General features: G+C 43.2%; 1 long non-coding RNA gene across 2 annotated transcripts; it reads left to right on the top strand.

Annotated features, from left to right (window-relative positions):
• The first annotated feature begins 13,571 nt into the window (after nucleotides 1–13,571).
• On the top strand, nucleotides 13,572–27,328 carry LOC131083624 (uncharacterized). Of its 2 annotated transcripts, none has more exons than XR_009114461.1 (6): nucleotides 13,572–13,755; nucleotides 15,423–15,483; nucleotides 17,879–17,979; nucleotides 20,011–20,080; nucleotides 21,274–21,448; nucleotides 23,662–27,328. It is a non-coding gene; the product is annotated as an uncharacterized LOC131083624 (long non-coding RNA). The 2 variants fall into 2 exon arrangements; XR_009114462.1 differs by having other exon boundaries at nucleotides 22,760–27,328.
• Nucleotides 27,329–27,462: the final 134 nt, after the last annotated feature.

Below are 27,462 nucleotides of genomic sequence, written 5' to 3'. Positions count from 1 at the left end.
AATCCCCATTCTCTCCCAGCACTAAATCCTGAGAAATCAGTGTCAGTCAAGAGCTACTGCAATATGCATGGTGCAGATGTTTATGGTGATTGCCAATGGATTGTGACACCTCCCAATTTCTGTGCAGTACAATAGAGTATGGAAAAGAAAATAATATTTTCCTCTAAGCCTCTTTTCCTTAAGCTGTCAAAACATCAACTACTCTGCCATCTCACCCTCCCTAGCTGATAGTACCCTGCACTTTTACACTGTTTGTACTTGCTCTGCTTAGAATTCAATTTCCTCTGGAGATCTGCATGCAGGCAAATATTGCCCAGGGCACTAATGTATATTTGTTCTTCTTGAATTGCACACAGAAATATTGTTGCTATGCGGCGAGCACAAAACAATCCAGAAGTCACCTGACATCCTCCATCAAACATTTAGGAGTCATCAAACTTAATTTCCCCTTTGTGCCATAAAACACCGAGAGGAAGCTTTAATAGATTGTATTATGTAACGGTTCTATAAAAATAGCAGGCCAGCACTGGAGCACTTCCTTCCTGAGGCCCAATAACCTATGCTGAAAGGATACACACTGGTTTCCCTGGCAACCATGAGAGATGACACTAGGGGAAAAACAGCAACAAAAGGACCATTTTTTGCTTAGTAAAATAAGGTCTGGCTTCAAGCTTGTGATACAGTGAATACAGAGTGCCTGACAGAGAGAGAACCAGTTAATAATTCTGCTCAGGTCCCAGTGACCTTGCAAGGCTGTTAATGCTTTTCATTTCTTCTTCTACTGCCTATGAAAAAAAAAAACCCAAAAACAAAAAACAAAACCACAACAGCAATCTCACTTCAGCAACTATTAAAGTTTTAAATCTTTTTAAATTGAAAAGAAAAAAAAAACTAAAAGGAAAAAAAAAGACACTTGATGCAGGAGACTGTGTCAGAGATTGATCTGACCCCCTAGCATTTCCACATTTCTCCCCTCCACTTGCACAGATCTCAGGATTTCCACCTTTTGGTTCAAAAGACTCCTTTCTATTTCCAAGCCTGCCATGCTTAGTACTCCATTGTCCAGCAGACAGCTGTTTCCAAGACAGGGCCTTTGCAAGTAACCAAAAAAACAAACTCCCTCCCCAAAAAACCTCACGGTGATAGAACACCACACTAAAGGCACAACCCAATGAGCTAGAACACTTAACAAGATCATCTCTCTTGCCTTATTCAGCCCTTCCACAGCCCCATAGTCCCACAGGGAGCCAGAGAGAAAAGTGACAAAAATGTTTTTTGTTTCAGTCCAAGCATAAGGGCTGGAAGTTTCCTTGTGGCATAACCACATGAGCTTATTCTTGTCGCCTTCAGCTTTCCCTGGGCAATTTTTAACCCTTGCTTGTTGCAAGATTTCCTGCTGAGGCAGCTCCCACACCAACAAGTTGCTTTCTTCACTTGCCCCTCAGAAACCTCTGGCACATTAGGGTATTACACAGTGCAGTGGCAGTGGGCAAACGCATGTTTTTGAGAAGATTAAAAAAAAAAAAAAATCAGTTGTTTTCTCTGCAATCTGGAAAGCAGCTGTCTAAGGCTCATTTCCAGCCTTTCTGAAAAATTCCCTTCCTCCTCCTTGTCAGTCAGTAACAGGAGGCAACACATTGGAACAGGAAATGTAGTGGCACATAACTCTCCTGCTGAGCAACTCCACCATCTTGAAGCGATCCTGGGCTCCTCACGCAAGCCAGAGAAATGTAACATGTCCTGCTGAGGAGGAAACCCAGAAACAGAGACACTACTCTACAGCAGCAGGTATCCTGGCTGGAAAGCTATTTCTGCCATTATGGATCCCTTGCTAAAAGCATGTCTTCAGTCTTCAAGTGGATATTTGGATATTGCTCTTCATTTCCTCTTGGAAGTAAAAAGGTGTTTGCTGTGGCTGTATTTCAGCAGAGGATTAAGTCACCCCTAGGTGTTACCTACTTCACAGGATCACACACGTTCCTTTAGACCTGCTCACACCAGGTCTCCCCTACACACAAGGCCAAGGCATTACACAACTATTTTGGAGGTTGAACAGGATTTGAGGGGTGTGTAAGGCACTGTAGCTGGATAAATTTCCCACAAGATGATTTAATTCTGACACACTAACCCTTTCAAACACATAGATGAGGCCTTTATAAAGTGCCCAGTTTAGGTGGAAACAGATGAGAAACAAATTCTTCAAGGCAGTTTTGTGCAGACTCTCCTGTGCAAATTCTGCCCAGTTCTGACTGGGAACTCGTCACCAGGGCACTGGTGCAATGCTCTGTGGCTCCCAGCCCTAAAGTTAGCAACGACACAAGACTCCACAGCAAGGTAGCAACAGACCACAAGGACAACTGTCACAGTGAAGTTCACCTCCATGAAATCCAATTGCCCAATGGGATAGTCCCTAATCTAACATGGAACAGAGCCTCTGAATGGTGAAGAAGCAGCAGCAGCAGCGAGGGAACCTGGCACAGAGCCCCAAGAAATGAAGAGCCCAGCGCCAGCACACTGCCTGTGTGTGCCCACGCTCATCCAGCGGCACAGTTGGTAGGTAGGGAGGCAGATGGAGTAAACCCTCAGGTGTCCTACAGCTCCTGCTCCGACCTGGGAGCTGCCAGCCCTGCAGCCACATTTGCTGGCTTTGTTGCAGCCTTTATTACCTCGGAGAGAAAACCCTCTCTGTATCAGAAATGCCTCGCTGGCCGCCAATGGAGCAGCCACTAACAGCGCCCGCTCCTACCCCGGCAGGGCGCCAGCTCAGGCACAGCTTACCCACAGCCCAGTTACTTAGTTACTATGCTAATTAGGCACCTAAATAGGTAGCGCATTAACGTGTCAGGGTTTCAAAAGTTAGTGGGAGCTCACTGGGCATTTCCACTTCCGAGTCACAGGAATAATTAAGCCAGCTATAAATGCCTCCAAATGTAAGGCTCATGTAAGACAGACTGCTCTTCTGAATTTTAAGGGCAAAAGCAAACAACATATCCTCCTCAGAATATTTTAAAACAATAAAGGAGAATTCACAGTCAGAGGGAGTTAAGCCTACAAAATTACCCCCAATGTACTTCAGACAACAAAACTACAGGCAACATGCAGCAGTCGTGAAGCAAGCTGTAACGAGGTGAAACAGACACCTGAGAGCACGCCAAGGCAGGTTAGTGTTGCCAATTAGAGCGTGCTGAACTTGCAGCCACCTGCTCAGTGCCCTGCAGACACACTGCTGGCACAGGCTGTTAACATTTAACCAGGGCCCTGGGGCCGCTGCGGTGCCTTGGTGAGCCTGTGGAAACCTACACAGCTCCCTGGCTTTAGGCTGCACCCATTTAGGGTTCAACACACAGCCATGGCACTCTTGGAAGGTGACACCAGCAGCCTCCTACAGGATCTGTCCAGCCAGGAGCTAGGCCTGGATTGCAACAATTAGGCTAGTACTGATCCTGGCAATGACAGTAAGAATTAAGGACAAATATTTTTTACTCTCAAATTAGCCATTTTCCCAGTTTACCTATGTACATTTTATCATTTCACCCACCAGAGAGAAGAGGAGCCCCAAAGGCAGATGAAGCTTTTGATACTTTTAGGGCTAAGAGAGAGAAAGCTTCCAAAATAAAGTGCATGTCATGATCAGGTCCTTCAGATTTACATCTTAATCCTTCCAGTAACAAGATCACAGGTGCCCGTGCTGTAATATTTTCCCTTGTGGAGAAGCAGGTTATGTATGAAAACCTAGGAGTGTCTCAGAACAAATCACCCATCCCCAAAAGCCTGCCCCCCAGTAGTGGTGCAGAGCAGATCTCTCAGAAGGAGCAGAAGAATTGGGTGAGCACACACGATACCTCTTGGCAGTCTCCCAGCAGCCAACCATTTGAGGATCAGAGACTTCCTGTGCCAGACTCCTTTTTATCTATTTAGTCACCCTCAATTAATTTCTCTTTCATGAACCTGTCCAGTTGACCTTTGTACCCATAAAGCACACTATCTGGTTGCTCTAAGTGGATAGACAGGTATCCCTGGTATGTGAAGCAGCAGCATTTTACTGCTACTGAAGGGAGGAAACGACAAACCAAGAGCTTTAGCAAGGCTGCCTGCTTAACACAGCTCATGATTTCCCCAGCACTGCCCCCCACCACGCAGGCTACGTGATGGAATCAGTGAGGTGGGATACAGCTGGACATCTCAGTGCTACCAGGTGTGTAGGAACACAACAGTTAGAAGCTGGAAAACAATTCAGGATTCAAGTGGGTTTTCTGATGGCTGAACTCAGCCCCTGAAGTATCCTAAAGCAAACAGGAGTTTACAGGAGCATCCCTATTTAAAGCACTATAAAGGTGCCTCTGCAAGATGCATCAGAGGATAACATGGAGAAATTCATTCCTTAGCTCCAAATCCACAAGGAAGAAAACAGTGACTGAAATTATCAAATAGCAATCTTTAATTAGTGCCTCACTAAAAGTTTGTTGTGATGACACATTAAATGAAGACAGGGAAAGAAATGAAGCAGTATAGAAACACTTCAGACACGCTACCATGACTTTGAAGCCAAAGTTCCATCAATTCTCATCACAGCAAGAAAGATCTCATAAGACAAAAATAAACCCACCAGAACCATCAAAGCAAAAGTTACTGTCTCTTGGCACAACTGAAATATTCATCCATAACCCTCCTCACTGGTGTGCCAGGAAGAACTGCAGTACTTAAGTCCTACTTGAGCACTGAAAACAGCCTTTAAGTGGCATTGAAGTGAAGCAAAGCAACCATGCAGACCCCTTGGACAGGAGGGAATTCTGCCATCTGTGCTCAGCATCTGCATCTGCTCAATGGATCAGCATCTGTCACTGTGTGCAGCAGCTGAGCAAAGCACCTTTCCCTCTGGAGGCTTTTTCCATGCTGAAACTGAGGCCTCACCCCAGCCAGTCCTCTGATCACAGAGAATCACTATCACTGTTAAACAGATCCAAAATTAACCCAAAAAGAAGTGGAACTTGAAGACTCTTTTAAAAAAAGCTCAGAAGATCTCTAAAGGGAAGCCCACAGGAGGACATTCTTGAAGGCAATTTATTCATTCTGCATTGAGCAACTTTGAGTGTAAACCAGAAATGTACAAACCGGGTCCCAGAACAACTACATTATTTTAAAAAAACGGAACATGTCACAGATACTTTACTCCTAAGATTAAAACCATGGAAAATCACCTAGCATCTTCAGTCTCTTGTCTGGAACACAGGCAGAGAATGCTTTTGCAGCCTGCAAAAGGACAGAGAGGGAAAGGTCACAATCTCACCCTTGTGTGCACCAGTGCACACACTTCATTCTTGGTAGGGATGCTTGTGCTGTCTCTCTGATTTACACTCCCCAGAGACTCCTGGAAGGAGTGGAGTCTCCTGTCTGAGCCAGCCCAAGCACTGTAAGGATTCCTAGAGCATGTAATCCAGGAATACCATCCCCTGCCATGCCTCCAAAAGCCATGGACAAGCCTTCTACAAGCAGATATTCACACTCTCTAAAAATAGAAATGCTTATGCCTGCAAGCACATCTCACCACCACGTATTAGTTTCTATCAATGGAAGTGTTGAGGAGCCTGCCAGGGTGACAAGGCACACTATGAACCAAACCTGAAATAGACAGAGAAGATAATGGATTTTTTTTTTAAAGGCAAAATGAGATCTTATGTGTCCAGCAGTGAGAACTGAGTCTACCTAAACCACAAAAAAGCTCCATGTTCCCTGCAGCTCCCAAGGATAAGCTGCACCCTAAGCAGATCCTGTGCTGCTAGCTGTTAGTTCCTCCAGGCAACTACTGCAGGGAAGTTAATTCTGTTTCCAAGTCACATCTTCAGGGCTCCTTTTGCATCTTTGCTGTCAGGCATCCAGCACATCAAGGCAAACATTTGGAATAAAGCCTTGGGTGCAAGCCACATTTGTTGCTAAATAAACAAAGCCAATGCTACAAAAAACAATCATGCTTCAAGGTATAAAGCAACAGGGCTTTTTGGCCAAAGAAACACCCACCTCCTCACTGTATCCCCCATCTGGGAAGATACCTGTGCAAGTGATCCCACTGCTGCCTGGAGCACTGATAAAGGCCCAAGGCTGGGAGTGGCCAGGAGAGGAGATAAGCCATTGGACTGACCTAGCAAATCACACCCTTTGTTCAGCTCATTTCCTGGGGATTTGAAACAGCTCTTCCCATTCTCTCTAAACCCAGATAAATAAAGAGTGATATCTTTAGAGCTTTTCAAGTGACAAGAGCAGGAGGAAAGACAGACCTATAGTAAGAGGCTTTAACGAGGGCACTATCAGCTGACATAGGGACCTGTATATTGGCTTATTGAGCAGATTCCTCCCACAAACAGTGACAATAACCTGGTCCCTCACATCCCACTCCAGCAAAGCTTTAGTACTTCCTGTATCCATGTTCCTGACTAATTAAAACAAAACAAAACCAACCCTACCACAACCAAAAAAAGCCAACACCATCCTGAAAAGGCCAACCTACAGCACAGGACTGGAGGGGGAAGAGATTAATTTTCAGTGCTGCAAGCCCCTCAGGAGTCTTATCTAGTCTCAAGTATCTGATAAGTATCCGACACCCAGGACAATGTCCAAGTACTGAAATTTCAGTACAATGCTGGAAAAAGGCAATAATAATGTTGCAGGTTGCATGGGACAAACACTGTGCAATTAGAGAAGGGCAAAGAGCTGGCACAGAGCACTACAATCCTGTCCATGGCACCTGTTCTTAGTGGTGTGCTACACCCAGTGCTGCTACTTGAGCATTCTGAAGGACTGGAAATGGCATAATTGAGCTGCAATATATTCACAGAAATAACAGAAATATTATTTGCACTTTTTCTTCCAAATGTTCCCACACCCTCCATCTAACCTGAACAAACACCCGCAAAAAGGTTTGTGGTTAGGGCAAAAGTAAAGCCATTATCAAATTTCTCTGAGACTGTCCTGGAAGTTTACATTGTGAGAGGATAATCAAATTTTATGCATCTGATTATGAACACCACACAACTCAAAGTAAACATGGCCAGCCTGATTTGGGACTATCCAGGACAGAAAGTGTTCAACAACTGCAGGAAGAAATGTATTTAACACAGGGAGTATTGTAAAATGAACTCTAAATTTATCAGCTTATTTTCACAGTTCTTACTCACTGGAAACAACCCTTGTCTTTAGTTTGGTTCCTTTAAGTTCAGCTCTTGTCTGAATGCTTTGTGCTCAAATATAGCTGTACTGACAAAAATGGGTGCAATGTTCCATAATTCTCTACAGATGAATAAGGAATTCTCTCTCTATCATGCTTCTGAGAGTCCCTCTGTGCAATTCAACAGGTGTATCAAATATTTCCAGTTATCCTCTCATAGTGATAAAAGCAGAAAAGAAAATTATGGGCAAAAATTTAAATACTACAGCTGGAATACAGAAAGCCAAAGTTATTAATAGATTTTGGACAAAAGATATAAAATGTGTTTTGTGAAAGTGTGAAAGCTCCAGACCAAAAGGTGTGTGTTTTGGGATTTGATGGGTTTTTTGCCTTCTAGGACTCAAAAAAGACTTCTTACTTTGAAAAAGGTTTCACAACTTTAGGGCAGATCAGTCAAGCAGACAAATACATCCATGATGGCTACCAGAATATGTATCAGCAAATGCTGTCCAAGATTTCAAGACAAGTGGATTTGAGTCCCAACAGTGAGTGGCTGGTCTGTTACCAATAAAACACAAACCTACCTCCTTTCAGATTTTGACCAGGAACACATTTTAATGAAGTCAGTGGAGAAAAGGTTTCCCATTCACTGTATTTGCCTACTTTGAAAGGTCTGAAACCAATGAGCATCTCAACAATTATTCTAGGAAATAGGTATTTTCTCCAAGCACTTTTGTTGGTTTAAACAAAATCATTAATTTTGCTCAACATTGAGATTCAAGTAAACTAAAAACCTCAGAATTATTCTCAGGTCAAACCATAACATCCAAAGAAAAAGGGCTAATTTCACATAGTTTGGTACTGAATCATGTGGTAAAGCTGGGCTCACACAGTAGTTTTTAGGACAACATGTTTACACAAAATTGGATAAACAAAATCTGTGAGGAATTCACCCACAAGTGCATTTTAAAAGAGTTTATTCTTGGCACAGATGGGGACAACTCCCATCAGCTTGAATAGAAAACTCACCTGTTTATGCCAGGACTGGCTTTGTTCTCCAGCACCTGCAAACATGAGGCAGAGGAGCAGCATCCTCACAGCAAACTGAAGGTTCCTACCTTTCTGAAGTCACTCTTTTTGATGAGGTGAACAGCAGTGGTCAACCAGGATGTGGGTTGCTGTGTTTTCAGAGATATTCACCAGCCATATTTAAGCAAAAAAAAGCACACTCCTTCTGTCCATCTTAAGGACTTGTTTGGAATTATAAAGACATATGGTATTTTTAGAGGCTGAAAGAAACTGACTCACACTCACCACTGCCAATTGAGAATAAGGCACATTTACTGATGTAACCAATGTTCCACTTCAATCTGCTTTCCCATCAAACCTCAACATTTTATTTTAGCTGCAAAAAGGTTTATTAAAACCCTGTGGCTACATGATAATTCTCTCAACTGAGAAATGCAAGTCTCAAAAAACTCAAACCTACACAGCTGCACTCATTTCAAAAATCACCTTAAGTTGCATAGCATTCCACAGAGTTCATATTTTATTGTGGTGTTTAAATGAAAAGAAAACCAGTTGTTCCTCTGTTTTTTTTTTTTTACACATCCAAAATTAAGGAAGTACGGGGTAATATCTCCAACTCTGTCACCAAACCCACTTTGTGGATTCCTTTTGCAGTCCTTAACTGACAGAAAATAATTATCTGTATTTGTCTTACAACAGCACCTTTGCCCTCTTCCCCACAAGCTCAGGTTTTGTGTTATATGAGTTAGGCATAGTTGCTTGCCCACTCATTTTAGCAAGAGTTGGAAGTTTAAATCCTGGAACCTGAGCTGCATGGGGGGTTTAAAACTTGTTAGATGGAAGATTATATATATGTTGTATTTATCAGTTGGTTGCAAAGATACCTCTTACACATGAAGCAAGAATATCTTTGCAAGAAGATACCCAAGATAGGGTATTTTAATTTTCTCAGTGTTCTGCTCCCAGTGAAGCAGCTGAGTGAATGACACACCACTTTTCTCCTAGATGACAGCAAACAAAAAGCACAGGAAAAATTTATACTGTAGTGAATCACAGGCATATTTTGACTGGTGGAAGCTCTGCCAGAGAATGGAAAGAAAGATTAATTTAGCTGGTTTATCCCTTCCTTCGACTTCCACGCAGACTAACACAGTGGCTGCTCACAAAGGCTGCCCACAGGCTGGCAGGGCTCCAGGCAGGCACTGGTGTGTGCCGGCTGTGGATCAGACAGCACTTTGTCCTGGCCAGGATGTGGTCTGCCTTTGTAACGAGGCCCATGCAAACGGGCGCCCATCGGCCCCTGCAGCCGGCTCTGGCAAACACCACTTGTCCCCTCGCTAGACATAAATGAACTGTAACTACCTCAAAGGAGAACAAACAACATAAGAAAAGAAGGGGAAACATCCAGATTTAACCAGATTAACGATAACGGCTCTCCCGAGGGAAGGCTCCCTGAAGAGGAGAATTCAGGGACTTATTAGCAGCCACTAACCACGTTTCTGGTTTGTGATGTGCCATGCAGTGAAAAGTACAAATCTGTGACTTCCCCTGCAGAAGAATTTAGGGAGGATTATTAGCTTCACAGAAGACAGATTAGTCACAGCATAAACTGCTGCCCTAAACATTTCATATTTGTTTTGCATCCCCAGCATCCTGCTAAAAATAAAAGGGACAGGGAAACGTATCTGGGCTTAGAAGCAAATACACATCATACTTCGACCATCACCATTCCTCTGCTGCACTAAATACTTGTTATTCATCTTGAGCCCTTATTTTTGTCATTTCACTTAAGCCTGGAGCACATGGACTTCAGAAAAACTGCTTCTCATCAGAAATTGCTATCACAATGTTTGTATAAAGAGAAGGAGAACAATGAACAGCAAGGAACTCAGAGATTTTCCTCAAACTTTCTTACCTTAGTCCTTCCAGAATGCTGTTAATGCACTATCTTGGGAAGAAAGATCAACAGAATTTCCGCTGCACCTCATTCTCCGGGATGCAGGACTCCATTTCTGAAAGCAGAGAGATTAGGGTGACTGAAATCTGAAGTACAGATACTGTGCTGGGAGAATGGGTGCTGACAGCAGGCTCTTAACTCATCAACAGATGCAGGTCTTGTTGACTGCACTTAAACTCAGTCACAGAAGCAAAATCCCCATGAAAGCAGCAAGAAACAAGGAGCAGCCAGACTGGCCTCTCTTATGATTAACAAGAAATAACCACCCCTATCCATCTACAGAACTCCACTGCTCTGACTAGAGAAAACAGTTTTCTGGGGACTATTGGACCCAGATATATCATGTTTGGATAGTGGTGCACTTGCACCAAATTAAAGCAAAGATATGCCTAGGCAGGTGCAGCTGACACAGAAATAAAACTCCCCTCCAAACTCTGAGCTGTTCAGCAACTTAAATATCAGTACTCAAGTGTGAAAGACCACAGCTCCCCTCCACTTTCCTCACAGGTCTCAGCCCCAGGACAAATTAGGCAGATATTAAAAAGCAGAATAGTTAAGTATGTTGGACCCACCACATTTGCAGCATCCTCAGGGAAACAGATTCCTATTCCATCTGGACCTCATTGCAGAGGATGCTTGAGACCACTTCCACTAAGCCTCTTCACCAAACTTCAAATCAGCAAGGTGATACAGCCATCTTTTATGTGCCAAGCAATAAAACAGAAATTAATACAATTTGGGCTATTCCAGAATAAAAAACCTGTTTCCAACTCTATTCTTACAGAATGCCATCAGTAAGAGCTCCCAACATTAAGCAGATAGCAGTTAGCAAACCCTGTGCCAATAATTTAATCAAATTTGAACCTGTGGTCAGCTATTCCTTCTTTGGGAAAACTGAAGATCCTTCACCTTCCACAATTTTTAAATGGAGATTCCTCAGCTGCCAGGCAGAGACAGACTGTAAACTGCATCCAAACTACACTGAGAACATCCATCAGCAGGTGCTTGGCACAAGGCAGCTCCCTGCTCCTGGTTTGGGAAAGCGCTTCTCCAACCAGAAACGGGGTCTAGAGCACAGCAATGAGAGGCCCTTCCTCCAGTTGCTCAGTACAGAAGGGGCTCAACAGTGCTTGCCTGGCTGCTCAGTCAATGATTTGGGGCCTCTTTATGCACTAAAACCTCATTGCTTGCCCTGCTGGTGCAGCTGAGGGTCAAGCCAGGAACGGATCCAGCAAAGGCAGACATTATTCCAGGGCACTCTGAATTGGTGCACTAAGAGCTGTTGTGACAGAACATCTAGCCAAACCTCTTTTTCAATTTCACTCATATCAACACCGGGGTCATACAATATGCTAGAAGAGCCTTCCAGAAAAAAATTATCATCTTTGGGATTTATAAATCTTACTTACACACTTACAAATCACAAAGACTCCAGTTTGGCAATAACACTTGTCTGTGTTATTGCACAGTCTCCAGGTACTTCTTGCTTCTCATTCTCTTTCAAATGTTTTTGTCTCCCTGGAGCACGACCCCCTTCCCCAGCCCGTTCCACTCTGATCCTAATGGAGACAGGGTTAAATTTACAAAGTGTTTTTATCCTAATTACAAGCCGTTCAGCTAGTACCTTAGTCTCAGCCTCAGCAGGAAATGATATGCAAAATATACTTTCATGCATCTGACAGTCCCCAAAACTACCGGTCATATAAATTCTGCCAATTTACTCTAATTAAAGCTAAGCAGTGTCGTGTGTGCTTAAACGGTCAATCTGTCTTGAAGTAATTACACCTGAAAGCAGGAATACATCAGTTTCCTTCTCCTGGAATTAAACTCAGATGGGGCAGCTGAGAAACAGTCAGGGGACATTTGCTAATAATTAAATCCAAATCACATCTCCTTGCAGTGCTCTTAGCAAGTACAAGCTGCTGCATGGATGCTGATGGATTTGTGGAGGAAGGAAGCAGATGGTACAAGGCACTTGTCAACACAGAGCTGCCTACACAAGACTCTCTCTCACACCCAGTGCTGCAGAGGCTCGTGCTCTGAAGGGAGGCAAAATGAGACTCTGGGAGAATGTAAAATATATGCTGTGCTTGCAGTCAGAAGAGCCAGCAGGCAGAGCTCCTGGTGTGCCAGAGAACTCCCACCTTCCATACTACCATGTCAAAGATGTCTCTCATCTCTTGATGGTCTTTTCTAAAAGACCAAAGATGACTTTCTAGAAATAGCAACAATATTGACTCACTTAGGAAAAGATGAAGAGGCTGCATTGCTCCATCCAAATCCTCCTTCCTGCTCTTGTGTACAGAGCAAGGAGCACAGAAGGCAGAGAAGGAAAGACAAAAAAAGAAATCATTAACCACTAACCACACTTACACAACCATATTTTGCTGTGCCACTCAACAGCAGCACGTAACTCCAAATTCCCATAAGTCCTGACACAGTGCTCAAAGACTGTTAGTCAGAAGGATGCTTACTTTGGCCCCCTAGGAGCTGACAAACTCCGCTTTATCTCCCTGGGATCTGACGAGCCCATCCTGTCACACGGAAGACGATTATGAATGACAATGCAATGAGTAACTTCTTAAACAGGCAAAGAAAAGTCTGACTTGAATATTCTGCTTAGATTCTCATCCTTTGCTGGTTCACTGATATGTGCTAAGTTTCCCAAAAGGAGAAGGACACATCACTAGAAGACAAGCAGGAACCAAGTTTACCTCCATATCAACATATAAAATCTTCTATATATGCGTCACTGGAAGATTAACCTAAATCCATGTTCAGCCTCTGAAACCGTAGTTTGAAAGATGCAGTAAACTGTGAAAGGACAGGCCAAGGACCTGTGCAGCTCTTTAAGCTAGCTGTGATTTGTCCATCTTCAAAACAAACTAAAAAAGCAGTTTTTTGTCAAGTTTATACTTGCACTCCTTTTACAAGAAGTGAAACTCTGTTGCCTCCCATTATCCCATTAATCATCTTCCTTATTTAAACACAAGCATGGTTTGATTCGTGTTAGATTAAAATATTCTGAAGGATACCTATTTAGGAGTCAGAATTCTTTATTCCTTAATTATGATACAATCCAGCCATATTCATCAGAACAGGCCAGTTCTTTCTATCCCTCTGAACTGGGACCTTTCCAAAATGCCAAAACCAGATCTCTTCTGGTGTACCTAAAATAATCTACTGGCACTTTTCTAGAAATATTCTGGGTTTTCAAAAGGCAAGCAGAAATCACTCTGTGACTGAATGTCATAGTTTGTGTTTTGTTAAAATATTCCAGAAGATTAACCTGCTAAAACACTTGGGGGAGGAGGGGGTGCCTTTAAAAGGTGCTTTGGCATTAAAAAGCGTGCAGTATCAGGCACAGAAGAGAAGGGAAAAGACAAAACCAAAGAACACAGTTTTCCATTATCAGAACAAGGTAAAGTGGGATCAGCTGCTTTTTGAAGATAATTTGTTGTTGTGAGAGACCTCACATAGTCCCCAAGGCTGCATTTTCCATTCCAGTCTCACCGTGGAGTATTGGTTGCAGCAGGACTGTTAATCACTGCTAATTGTGAGGACAGCACTGCGGCAGGAACAACTGTCCCCAGTGAAGCCAGCTGAACCAGTAAGTTGATTTTAGCTTCCTTAAGGGCTTGGGATGTTAGTGATTTCAGGCCACTAACAGGAGTGGGTAGGTAAGTGCCTATCCTAGCAGTGAAAGATGTTAGGACAGTAATCCTCTTTTCTTATTTTAGCCCAGCTAACAACAGAATAAATTAACTTTTACCATTAAATCTGAACCAAATAGCCTATATTCCAAGTGTAAGGCTTCTCAGCCACAGCTGTCTTGCCTTTTAAAAAAAGGAAAGGAAGAAAAGCCAAGTAAATCTTCTCTATGGAGACATTTAAGATTCCCTTCCTTCCCCCCAGCAGCAGTAATGTATGTATCTTCATCTTTTGGACTTTTTCCAAAGTGCTTAACTTTTTAATCTACATATTATGCTTGCCACAGCAAGTGTCTCTTTAGACTAACGCTCCTCTCCCATACAGGTCTAAATTCTGTCACTCCTTTTCCCCAGAGTTTGCAGTAATGACTGGACAGCTTCTCTGCAGCAATTGTGGTCTGTCAGAAAAAACAAAGCAGAGGAAGTATGTATCATTTGGCTGTCTCCTTAATTTTAGTGTAACAATTCCATTTTTAGGTACAGAGAGTCCATAATAGAATGGGCATATCCGAGTTTAGCACACAAAGCTCTAAATAAGACTGCTGCTTTACAAAACCACAGCACAGAATGGCAATTGTTTCTAGCGTGGTAACCGCAGTGATTGAGAGATGCCCAAAGTAACTTGTTTTTTAAAGGGGAAACTTCAGTCTGTGGTGGCAAGCTCTGAAACCACCGATATAAATGGATTAGGCCGTGAGCACAGCAAACAATAGTCCCATTACTTTGGCTTAGGTCTGTTTTAAGAGAGCTAGAGAGTACTTAAAAAAAAAAATCCCCTTGGTCTTTCCAATATCACTGGAGGGCTGGGCAGGGGTAGAGATGCTTTCTGCAAGCTCACACCAGGATGTGCTAATATTATCAAGCCTTTTGCTTTGTTGTCGTGCTATTCTTACTTAGCTTCTAATGCTCCACGAATGCATGACTGCTCTTTCCAGTCCACATAACAGCTATATTACTGGAGGTTCCAGCCTGTTGTTTTTCTTCGAAGCTAGGCTTCAGCCTTGGTTAATGTTTGCCCAGAAATATGTAATTGCGGACTTCCTCCTCATAAACCGTTCCAGAGCACAGGCTGCCATCCTTCCATGTTATTATTATCTGTGTGCCTGCAGGCTAGAGCAGGGTGTGCTCTCACATTTGAGAGCAGAGATAACCCTTTCCTTTCAGGAAAGGCACTCAGTGCCTTGGATTGAGGCAGATGCTGCTAAAAAGAAGTGACCTGAAAGCTTTGCTGGTGTTATTTTCTGCCCTCAGATTATGGAATAAAAATACTTTTAGCACAGGCCTACTATGTCACAAATAAGTGTAAGGGAAGCTGAGTATAAAATCAAAATAATTGGAGTTGTAAGTGGCCTTAAAGATCATTTAGTTCCAACCCCTCTGCCAGGGGCAGAGGCACCTTCACTATCCCGGGTTGCTCCAAACCCCATCCAGCCTGGCCCTGGACAATGCCAAGGATGGGGCAGCCACAGCGTGGCCCAAACAGACAGTGGGATATTAATTCAGCATAAGCATTTTCTGGAGAAACAATCAGCAAACTAAACACATGTTATCTTAATTTTGGGCACAGGTCTTCAGTGCCAGAAATGCAGTATCAGCAATGACAGCAAGGCCCCAGGCACTAGCAGAAGGTAGGTAATGTTCAGAATTTACAGTGGTAAACATGCCCATGTAAAGAAAGCTGCCTGATTTTGAGCTACTGAAATAGATTTAAGAATCTCTCCTCTCCTAGGAATTGCTCACATCTTCCATGGATACCATGAAGAATCCAGGTCACGGTCTTTGCAACATTATGTTGAATGACCAGAAGGCTTGCAATGAAACAAACTCAAGAAACATGAGAAATTAAGCAGATGAAATCTCTCCAGATACTTTGTAGGCAACAGGTCTTCTAAGGTCTTGCCCAGATCCCTGCTGGAGATAGCCTGGCATGCTTTCCAATCTCGACATTCCCTCTTTGCCCTCAAACCATCCAGATCTGGGACCTGTCAGAGTGTGTTAAAGCTCACATCCAGTCTATTCACCTGGATTGCCTTGTTTCAAGGGTAAAGTGGAAGCCAATATGAGCCCAGGATCTCACCCTGATACAGATTCAGGGTATGTCTGGCACACACACCTAGTCCAGGAATTGGGAAGACCTCCAGGGTCAAGTAATCAGGCGTGGTCTAAGGGGTTCACTGTCCTTGAATACACAGATCACAGGAAACAGGGTGGGTCAGGCAGAACCTGCACACTAAACTAAACAAACCCGTGTCCAGCTCCTCTGCTCAGAAAGATTAGTAAATATCTTGAGTGCAGTGAACTAAAGCAGTACCTCAGATGGAGGAGTAGTACAGTGAAAAACCTTCACTTCCTCCCAGATTTAAAATCTTTAACAAGAGCAACAGCTGGAAAAATTTAGCCATCACTTAAACCAAAAGATATCTTTATTTCTGACAACTGCTGGGTTTGAAACACGATGTTTTTAGTAGCTTTCAGATGCCTCTTCTTCCTGAGCTCACTACAAACTGCAGGACAGTTCAGAGAAGGGCTGTGTTCCACATAAAAATGAGATACAGCAGAAAGATATTTTAGAACAGAAAAGTAGTGACAGCTTAGAGAACAGACTTACAGCTAGTAGGTTATTTTTGGAAGGAAAGGGCTCAGCAAGTCTCAGGATAACAAGCCAGAGCTCCAGACACATTGAGGACAGACGCTCACAGAGAAATTAGTGGAGGGCCAAGAATTTACTCTCAAGCCAATTGAGATTTGCCATGCAAGGGAAGTCACCTAGTCAGACTGAAAGCACACATGAAATGGAAATTCTCTTCTGAATCGGGAGTAGCTTTCCATGACTGACAAACCCATTGTCAGTTCAGACTAACCCATGTGACAGTCATCCTCATGTTGTTACAGCCTGCCCCTATAAACAGGAATACTTGTTTAGCAAAATACTCAAAAAAGGCCAATAGGAGTTTGCTTCAGTAAGGAGCCACTCAAAACTGGAAGACAAGCTACAGGACTGGGCCCTGGCAATCACAATACTAAAAAGCAACTAGAGTGGGATAATTTTTGAGCATGAATTCCAACAAAGCCAGCTTGCTGATAGAAGGTTGTTCAGCTACCGAAGATTTGTCCTTGGATTCCTGTTGAAATCAATCCATAAAAATCATATTAAAGGATTAGGCATCAAGCATTTGTGTGTTGATGTGCATAAGAAATTCTTCGCTCACAGACTGCTGACCTTACATTCTTAAGAGGATCTTTTGCCCCATAATAAAGTGTTCACTGTCAACAGTAATTCTTGCGCTTCATGCATCTGTTGACAAAGCCTGAATAGGAAGCCCTTCTGCAGGTAAAAAGTTTAAATGCTGTGCTTCCACAAGGCCTTTGTCCAAAGCATGATGGAGGATTTGGACATTTTGGCAAACAGCAAGGTACCGGTCGTGATATTTATGCCACAAGTGAACTGTGAAACAAAGAGATGCCACGCTTTTACTTCAGAAGCTTGGTAGTTCAGGAATTAAACAGCTCTCCTTGCATATCTATCCTTCTGTTATCATCTGTATTCCTTTAGGCACAGACACACTTCTAGTACAATTATGCAGAATAACTCATGAGCACGCAAGAGTGCTTATATTATGTCAACAATCCTTGCTTGTTGAATTAATAAATTTAACCTGCACTTGTTTTTATAAAAATGCACCATTTCAGGTGTCTGCAACACTGATTTCACAAAGCACTGAAATCATCCCTTTGCATAAACCATGCACAACACAGAAGGACCAAAATGACATGTCCAACATAAGCCACCTGGGTTAGCAGGGAGCTCCAAGCAAAGAGATTTAATAGAGACCCAAAAAAAAAACACGTTCTACAATTGGCTGACCAATTCCCAACCATGTAAATCCAGGGAAGAACTGGGCACAAAGCTGGCCCACAACTGCCTTGTAGGCTGCAGCTACTTGGCCAGAGGAGGAACAAATCAAATTCTCTCACTGCAGACAGGATTTGCACTCTCTGCCTTCTTTCTCTCCAATCATGCAGGAGTATTGGTGGCTTGGCAGGATTGAAATCGCTGCAGAAACACGTGGGGCAGACAAGGTCTGCTGTGGTCCCTCGCTCTCCTACTCTTTCATGAGGACAAGGTATGTGATGTATTTAATCTTCCCTGTCCATTCTGTCTGCTTAAAAAATAAATGTCTACTCTGATTTCTTACTGCTGGTACCTCCAGATGTCTCTTTGCTCAGGAAAGTTGCACCAGTTCACGCTAAAGCTCTCTGCAGATGCGCATCATTTGGCATGTCAAAGATTTGCTTTCTGCCAGCAATTTAACTAAATGCACTCAGCTACAGAAGTTACATCCATTGAATTGGAACTGGTGTTAGAAAAGGCAAACTTAACACAACTTGCCAGCTAGAAATTCTATCTCCAGACCTCTGCAGATAATTTCCTAGCCAGCCCCTTGTGAAAAAGTCCTGCTCGATGGTAATTGAATTTACTGCAAGAAGATGGAAACAACAAATACGGGAAAATAACAGAGCTTCATATCTTTGGGTAAAATGGAGTGCTTGTGGCTTCCCCAGCTCCACAGCTTGCTCTGTTATACCTCATCTATCAGTCCCAAAAGCATCTTTTACTTTTCACAGAATAGTTTACATTGGAAAGGACTCCTGGGAGGTCATCTAATCCAACTCCCAGCTCTGAGCAGGTCCAGTTAGATCAAGTTGCTCAGGGACTTGTCCAGGAAATAAGAGATTCAGTATTAAAGCAGTGGGAAAACCATTAAACATTTCAAGGAAATCACATAGAAAAGTAATTAAAGTTAACATATGGAGCCTAAAGACAGAGGCCCCTAGTTTGACTCCAGTTCCTAGATCCCACTCCTACCTTAGACCATAGGTGCTGAAACCAGGAGTTTCTGTTCTACATATATGGAGTTCAGAGATCGAGAAAAGACAACAATCACAACCAACCCTGCATGGCACAGCGTGATTTCACTAACAACTGCTTTTGCATTTGGGAAATGCATTTTTAGGACAGCTGTCCTATAAGCAGAGAGATCAGGTCCTAGCCTGATGCAAACCAATGCTTACCAGCTGACACCAACTGGGAAACTGCCTTACTATTTGATTCTGTCAAGAAAATTCTCTGTAAGAAAATCTTGCATCTTCTGCTGAAATGCAAGAGACAAGCAGATTCTACCAGACACCCCCTGGTTCATACTGAATCACTGCTAGCACATACATTGGAGTCTTACTGAAAAACAAAGGACAGAATGCAGGGTAACAAGCGATCAGTCACGTCTGACACGCACACTGTTTCCACAGAATTACTCATCTCTGTGAGGTCTGATAAATGTTAAAGGATTTTTCCTAATTCACACACAGATGCCTTGTAAATAAATGGCAACTATTCATATGACTAAATAGTTACTTCGTAGGTATTTTGACAGAAAGAGCTCATGGAGTTTCCAATAATGCCATCCTCAAAACATAAACTGCGCACTTCCCCTCCTTTCACTTGTTTTTCAGGAAATCATATTTTCAGACTTCCTGTGGCTGCCACAGCCTGGGTAGGTCAGGCTGTGCTGTATCACATCCCACAGCATGTGGCAGAGTGTGAGCTTCCCACGGTGATGCTCCACAATGCAGCAGGTGAGAGTCAGACTGGGAAATGCAGAGCAGCTTTGATTTGTTTCAGTTTTTTCACTGCTGGCATGACGTACAGTTAAACAAACTGCCTGCCAAGGGAAATAGGAAAGGGATGCTCTGAGCTTAACTGTGTGGTTAGCACATTTCATCTTTCTAGGAGTTAACCTACCAAGTTAAATCCAAATGATACATTTGGGCATCCCTCGCTGGTAGCACCATCTGCTTTCACACCCTGACCTAGCTAATCCTAAGCCTACAGGGCTCTAGATTTTCATCAGCAGATAAATTCAGAATTTGATTCCTAGGACACTGCTTTTCTTAGCTCCTTTTTTTAAAATTTATTTGGTGGGATTTTCAGGCTAACTTTTCTTCTGCCTACTGCACTTGCAAGCCTTACTCCAGGAAAACACACTGGCTGTGATCACAGGATAAGATCTAGTCTGAGAAATCTTTCAAAAAGACTTCTTGGCAGCAGGTAGGGAAAGCAGGCATCCCCAGCATAACCAACAGCTGTTTTCCTACAGTTTCTATATCCCTGAAGACTGGTGATAGGGGAAGAAAAGTGCATACAGCGGACAAGAGAAGAAAGATGAGGTGAGAAATTGATATTCCAAATGTTCACTGCAGCAAGGAGCTGGTGTCCCCCTCCAGACAGCTCAGTGTCCTAGACACCAGACCACTGTATTATCTCTTTAGCTTCCCTAATGCTTCACTATGCACAGTACAACAATCTCCAAAAGAACAAACTATAAGCCAACACCGCCCCATGTTTCTGACTCTGTAAGCAACCCTGCAATCTGATCTGTTCATCCTCCCTTAACAGCCAAGGCCTGTCCATTACCATGCAAATGCAACTCTAACCAATCCTTTTATTGCAAATAATTTTAGCAGAACCATACAGCTAATAGATTGATTCCATTATTAGCGACAGCTTGGGACTGTGAACTAATCAATATCCCAGCGTGCTGAGGGGGGGAGACAGAAAATCTAATCAAGACCCTACAGAACTTACGCCTCGAATCCTAATTTACAATTAAAAACTTTGAGAATAATAATTTACAATCAAAAGCTTTGATTCCTGATGGCCATTTTTCTACCATTCAAGCAACAATATATCACATTATACACATAATCAAATTATGATTTTACTGCTCTACAGATCTCTACATTCATCAGCACCATTTTCTCCCTACAAGGATAAACAAATGAGAAAGGCAATTCAGAATCCTTTTGCACCTATACTTTGATGCCCACACCTCTGCATGTTAGACAATACAGGGGGTTGTGACAAAGGGATTACAGCCAGATATCCCTAAATTAGCTTCCATTTATCTGCATATCCCATTCCTATTAATTACTCTACTGTAAAAGTCAGCATGCCCAAGGTCAGTGCTGTTCCAATACTCAGATCTGGCACCTGGAACCGATGCTCTCCACCTGGTCTTTAATTGCCCTCCCAACTGGCTAGTAACACTACTTATGTGGACCTTGTCTGCCAACACACTGGTGAGAGTTGTTCCACTTCTTTCTGTAGCCCTGGATTTGCCAAAAAGGCACCCATGCAAGTGGAAGCTGTTGCTACACCCATGCACTGCACAGCTCTGAATCAGGCTACATGCAGCGCTCTGCATTTTTCACCCACATGCATGCTATGGAACAAATAATCTGCTCCTCCACTTAGGAATCCTTTGGTGCAACACACAAAAAAATGGCATTCCTTGTGAAGTCTAGAGCAGAAAGGGCAAAAGCAGTGCAAGGAAAACTGAGCTTTCCATCTGTTTATGTAGCTATCTGCTGCACAAAGCCAGAACGGCCGGCTGGAGCTGGAGAGACACACAAGTGTGGCACACACAGCAATCCTCCTTCCGGGCCAGTTCAGTCCTGCTCCCTTCCACCCAGCTGGGCTCGTGGATCCCTGCAAAGGGAAAAACTCAGGCTGGATTGCACAGCAAGAGAAGAGAGGTAAGTGATCTCCTCTTTCCCTTTCTCACCTTTCTTCCCCCTTCTCCACATATTTCTCCCAAATATATATTCCAAGCTGGGATATAATACAGCAGAGTTTTGTTTAAACCTTCCCAACACCATGACTGTGATTTAGGCAGCAAGAGGATTAAGCCTACATGCCTTAGGAGGAGGCAGGACAAATTCTTGCTCAGCCATATGATTTATTTGAACGGTAGCAGACCTGGAAAAAATTTTAAAAGGTAACGTGGGCAGACATTATACACAAAGGCACTTCAAAAAACTAATAATGCAATATTAAACAAACATGGAAAAGGGCATATTTGCCTTCTTATAAGGATTCTATCCTGTATATCTCTGTACCCGCATCTCACTGGCCTCAAACGGATCACCACTGGTACAACCATGGGCATTACAGTTTGCCATGCAGGATGTGCTTCAAAATGCCAGAATTAGCTCGAAACACTGCAGCTCCATTTCTTCCAGCACATGAAATATTAGCAGTCAGGCTGCTCTTAGCACTGAATAAAATGCATAAGGCACTTGGCTTTTGTTAACAATGCTTATTTTGGATGTGCAACTCAAGCAGTGGTTTAGATCTAAATTCACAGTAATCCTCAGTACAAAACTAGGCTTAAGAAAAGTTACTGAAGTCCAGATGCTAAAATAAAGCCTTAAGGAACAGCCCTGATTAGCTGGTGGGGTGTAAGTGCTCTGCCCTTGGAACAGCTTGGCAAGGAATTGTCGGAATTCCTCCCTCCTCTTTCCGGGGGGGAGCGGATGCAGTAACAGCTCCCAGGGGAACGACACTCCCTTCCTTTCGCCTGGGCTCCCTGCGGGGAATGGGTCTGGATTTGTTAGGCAGGTCTGCGAGGAGAAGGGGGGGGATGTAATCCTCACTCCTCACCGGATATGGACACAATCCGAGCTCAAGTTATTGACTTGTAACCTCACCACAAAAGGAACCATTTGGATTGTTGCTGCACTGCAAGGCTGGTGCAAAGGGCTGTTACTGAATTGTCAGGGCTTGCAGTGCCCCATGAGGCCAAGATCTGAGAGCAGTCTCAAACGCATGCCCACTTTCCACTACAAAATCACTTTTTAAGGGCAAAATCCATGTATGCAAATAACCCAAAGGGACAGTGAAAAACCCCAGAAAACTACCCATTTATGGATTGTGGGATTTTGGAGGGGTGCAATAATTTTTTGTTGAATGCTTTAGGAATTTCTCCCCTCATTCCCCAGCATGACACAAACCTTCATCACCCCACCACGGCCAGTATGATCTCCTTTTGGCACTCACTGTTTCAGGTCCTGGAGCCTGAAGTATGGCTCACCCAAAGCCTTGGCATCACAGCTGTGACTTCAGAAGGGAGATGATGAACTCAAGGCAGGTAGCAAGGAGCACTTGCACACCTTTATCTTGTTCTGACACCACACAGACAAAGCCTGACAGCACCGGACTTCCCAGGCTAATCACTGCAACCTTTGGCTCAAGTCCACAGGCATTTTGCTCATCCAAGCACCAGGTTACTCATTAGCGCCCCTTGATTACAGCGCTGCATTCACCCCCACACCATCTCACAGAGCCCACAGAAAAAACAGGAAAGATTAAGGGAAAAGGCACCGTGGAAAGTAACAAGTAAAGGACAAATTCCGGACAAGAAGAAACTAAATAAATTAGAACATGCCAGCTGGCTAAGAGGGGACAGAATCAACATCTGAAAAATAATGAAATGGAATGATGTGGTAAAAAGGGGAATTATTTACTGTATGCAATAAAGGAAGTCGGGAAGCCTGTTTTAAACTGGCAGCAATTTAGAAACAAAAGGAAATGCTTTTTCATAAAACAATTACAGTGTGGAACTCAGTGCCCACAGGGGCTGGTCGAGGCAAAGCAGCACACAGGTTCAAATGGAGATCAGAGGAATGAACAATGAATACATCCAGGAGAAGCTACCAAGCACATGTCAGCCTCAGGAGCTGCTACACAACTCTTTGTTAGAAGCTGACAAGATAGAGCAGGGAAAGATAATTCGAAATACACATCTATTTTCTGAGGCCCTTTCCCCATCCCACTCTCACCGGCCTCTGCTGGAGGCAGGATACTTACAATAATCTTTGATCTAATTTAGTGTGACAGCTGCTGTGTTCTCATAAATTTCACTGAGCTTCACAGATCATTGAATAATTTTCCATGTTTATTGTTACAGTGAACAACAGGACACGTTCCTTCCTTCACGACTTCTTGTTTTGCACAGATGATCTCAAAGGACAAACCCAACTCCCTCGGTACAATTCACATTCAAGCAAATATTATGGAAACCAAACACAGCCTCTAAAATATTATTCTGGTTTCACATATCAACAATGAAGACACAAGGGACTACATAGAAAACTTCCTGTGGGATCTAGTGAGCCCTGCATCTTCCTCAACTGTGTTAGACTGCATTTTCAGTGTAGTAACCCTTTATGGTTACTTACTGTAACATCTCTGGTGCTTCTCCTTCCCAAGAAACCACTAAGCAACAAAGTTCACAGCAATCCTCCAGGTTTACAAGGAGTTTTTCCATTTGAACACAGCATGCTCCCTTTGTTTACCTGCTGTTTGGTCTCATGATGCAACCCAACATTCTCTAATCAGTTCAGAGCACTTGTAACACAGCCAGAGGCTTTGTCACCCACCGGAAACTGCGGGCTTAACAAACTTATGCAGCCAGACATCATCGGTGAGTTATTCTTGTGCAAAATTAATAAAAAAATAATTAATAAAACAAAACCCCCAACACATGGACCAGGTTGCAGCCTTCTCCCTTCCACATCTTTCTGGCTAAAAATCCAGAGAGGGAGGCCAGGGCCCTGCAGCCGGTTATGGAAAGGGCTGAGCATCCGGCAAGGGAGCACAGCTGCTGGCCACATGACACACGCCCCGGTACCAGCGACGCGCTTGCTCGTGGGCAAATCCGCTCCCACCACAGAGCATCCTGGGATTATTTGCCACTTTGTGCTTTCTCCCACTGCCCCCCCAGAGGATTTGGGACTAAACATGGGAAAAAAAAGGCACTAATCATGAATAATGCAGTTCCAGTTACAGTGCTTGAAATGTTCAGCTCAAAAATGTGTGCTCGCTGTTTCCTTCTACTGGCTGCTTAGGCAGGCCTGTGGATGTCACTGCATGGACACACCTGGAGTGGATGTGATCAGCACATGTATAAAGATCAGAATTAACCCCAAATTCCTCTGCTTTCAAGGAACTGTTTAGTTTAATGATTAAAACCTCATGAGTGCCTAGATTGTGTGAACACCTGTCAGTGCTCTTTGGAAGAAAAGGTATTTGCTTGCTTATTTATTTGAAAACTGAAGCTATATACTAGTCAAAGGAATTTTATTTGGTTTTTAAAACAGAATTGAGATAGCAGTTTCAGCTGAAAAGTGAAGCTTCAGTGCAAAGCCAGCACACAAAGTTTCAACACCCAGCTTTTGTTCCTGTGAGCACTGACTTTGCTGCAGGGGGGCAGTTTGAACTGAGCTCTGCACCTTTAAATTTCTTACCCCTCTGCTTTTGTGGGTAGCTGTACTAGGACCCCCACACCCTTGCAGACTTAGGAAGCCTGTACACTTAAACTGTAGAAAAAAAGAGAATTGGGATTTTAAGCATTGGAGCCTGCCCTCCCAACCACATCTCCTCCCTTACACAGCCCATCTGCATTACCTTTTGCACAAATGTGGATTATTCAGTAACTAAAATAGCATTCCCCAAAAGCTCATCAACGGTCACATCCTTCCTACCTAAAGCTCATTTGGACTCTGGATCTAATTTTCAAAAAAGTCAAGAACTGTTTTCAAATGGGCAAGAAAAGTCCATTTCCTCAGCTCTCTCCAACATTTGCATCCCTGCTTGGAAAATAAATAATTAAGTTGTGACATGGCAAAGAACAAGCCAGGAAAACATCAGCCCAAAAGAGGCAAGTTTTGGAGAGCTGCAAACAAAGGATTACAATGGGAATGCTTATATAATCTTAATTACAGAGGATGCTTCTTCCATAACCACAATGGCATACACATGGCCTACAACTGCACATGCTGGAGAGAACAGTAGTTATTCCACTGGCTTCTCCCTGTGCTTACCACAGTTAACAGGGCAAAGGAAATTCATTTCCATGCCCTTCCCCCAAAATGGAAAGGTTAACCATAATTCTGTGGCGAGATGAAAGCGTTATCACTACTCCAGAAGGATATCAATCTAAATAACCCTCACACTCAGTAAATCAATAGGATTCTTCTGGTTGCATCAGACCAGCCACACAGTGTTTGCATAGGCAAACAATCAATATGAATGTCATCCAAATACAGAACTGACAACAGCAGGGAATGTGAGCAAAGGGAGGAGATGGGGGGAGGGAAAGGGGCTGAGCAAGAGGAGAAAAGAAAGCATCGAAGGTGTCGGAGTCAGGAAAACTCTTCCGAGTTTTAGTGCCTCAGCAACCTCCATTCATATCTTGAGAAATGTCAGAAATCAGGAAATATTACTTCGGGTTGCATGCTTCTGTCCTGGCCTATCAAATGCACGGAGTAGTAACAGCAAATTACTGGAAACTGCACTTTGAACTTAGCCACTGGCAAGGATCCCAGTCAAACAGAAATGTAAAAGTGCCTTTCCTCCATGGGGCCTCCTGTGTGGGGGTGTCCCCATAGACGTTCAATAGCTGGTTGCAACAGGTTGGAATGAGGCCCTGAGCCAGAAAAACAAGCCCTGACCAGTATTATTTCCTACTGCCTCGGTTGTTTATTAAAAGATATTTTGACGCATCACTCTCAGCTTTGTTGGGCTGCACTGGAGGCTCGAGGCCCATCGAGGAAAAACTGGCACCATTTTCACTAAGTGCTCACGCCTCCTTTTCTTCCAGCATTCCTCCTCCTGCCTCCCCATGTGCACAGCTATAGGTGCAGCACAAAGATACACTTAAAGGAGAATTGGAAACAGGCAGACTGGTTGCTAAGCAAAGGCTCTGTATTTCCTACAAATAGAGAAGTAATTAGATTCTAAACCCTATCAATATTCCTAGCATAGGCAGAAGAAACAACATTTTTCTGCACACCAGACTTTTATAACAGGGTTTGAAAAGAAAAAAAAAATCCAACCACAGAGTGTTCAGGAACAGTAACTTAATGTTATTAACAACCCAGGGAGTGCCCAGTGAGTGCAGAAAGGCATTGTAGCCTTCCCCCTTCCAGAGGTGAAATGATCAAAAGACTGGCCTCTTTACAGTCTGTTATATTTCTGTCTAAGAAAACCCAATTTGCACAAGCAAATAAACTAGCTCATTATAAAACTGAGGGGTCAGCCTGAGTCAGATAAACTCTGAATTCAGACAGCTGAAGAAACAAACTTTTATTTAAGCCACAGCACAGGTGATCCTAAGAGGAAACAGTAAATCCCCATAGAGCCACAACTTCCACATTGGGCAACAGAGAGCACGAGGAATGGAGGTGCAGGAGTGCAATTTTCTAAGGCCACACGGCTCAGCACACATTTAATCAGAAACAACAGATCCCGGCCTTGCATTCAAAGGGGGGGAAAGCAAATAGAAAAATCAAACACTGTCGTCACAATGCAGCGAGTCAAACATTATTGAAATCATAAGGACTAATCAGTTTCTTGCCTTTTCTTTTTGTTTTTAAGAGATCAAATTTTTTTCTTATTCTTTCCCCTCCAGGGAAGAAAAAACAAACAAACCCCCACCCCCTCCACCCCCCCAAAAAAATCCCCACCAAGCCAGTTCTTCTTTTGGAGATTGCCTAGTAACCAATACACCATCAAGCACAGATTCCATTTTTCCCTTCCTGATGAAAGGAATTAAGCCTGACTGCATCAGGACTAGTCAAGAGGAATGATTAAAAAAAAAAAGAAAAAAAAAAAAGCAGAATGCCTTACCAGGCATCTTGGATTTTTTTTTTTTCTAGGTAAGTTTAAACATAACCTTCCTGGCAGAAAATCAATAACATTTTCTCTG

The sequence above is a fragment of the Melospiza georgiana genome, chromosome 5 (genome assembly GCF_028018845.1).
Source record: "Melospiza georgiana isolate bMelGeo1 chromosome 5, bMelGeo1.pri, whole genome shotgun sequence".
Classification (NCBI taxonomy): Eukaryota; Metazoa; Chordata; class Aves; order Passeriformes; family Passerellidae; genus Melospiza; species Melospiza georgiana.
The sequence above is the reverse complement of the archived record's forward strand: the minus strand, read 5'-3'. Positions and strand labels throughout refer to the sequence as shown.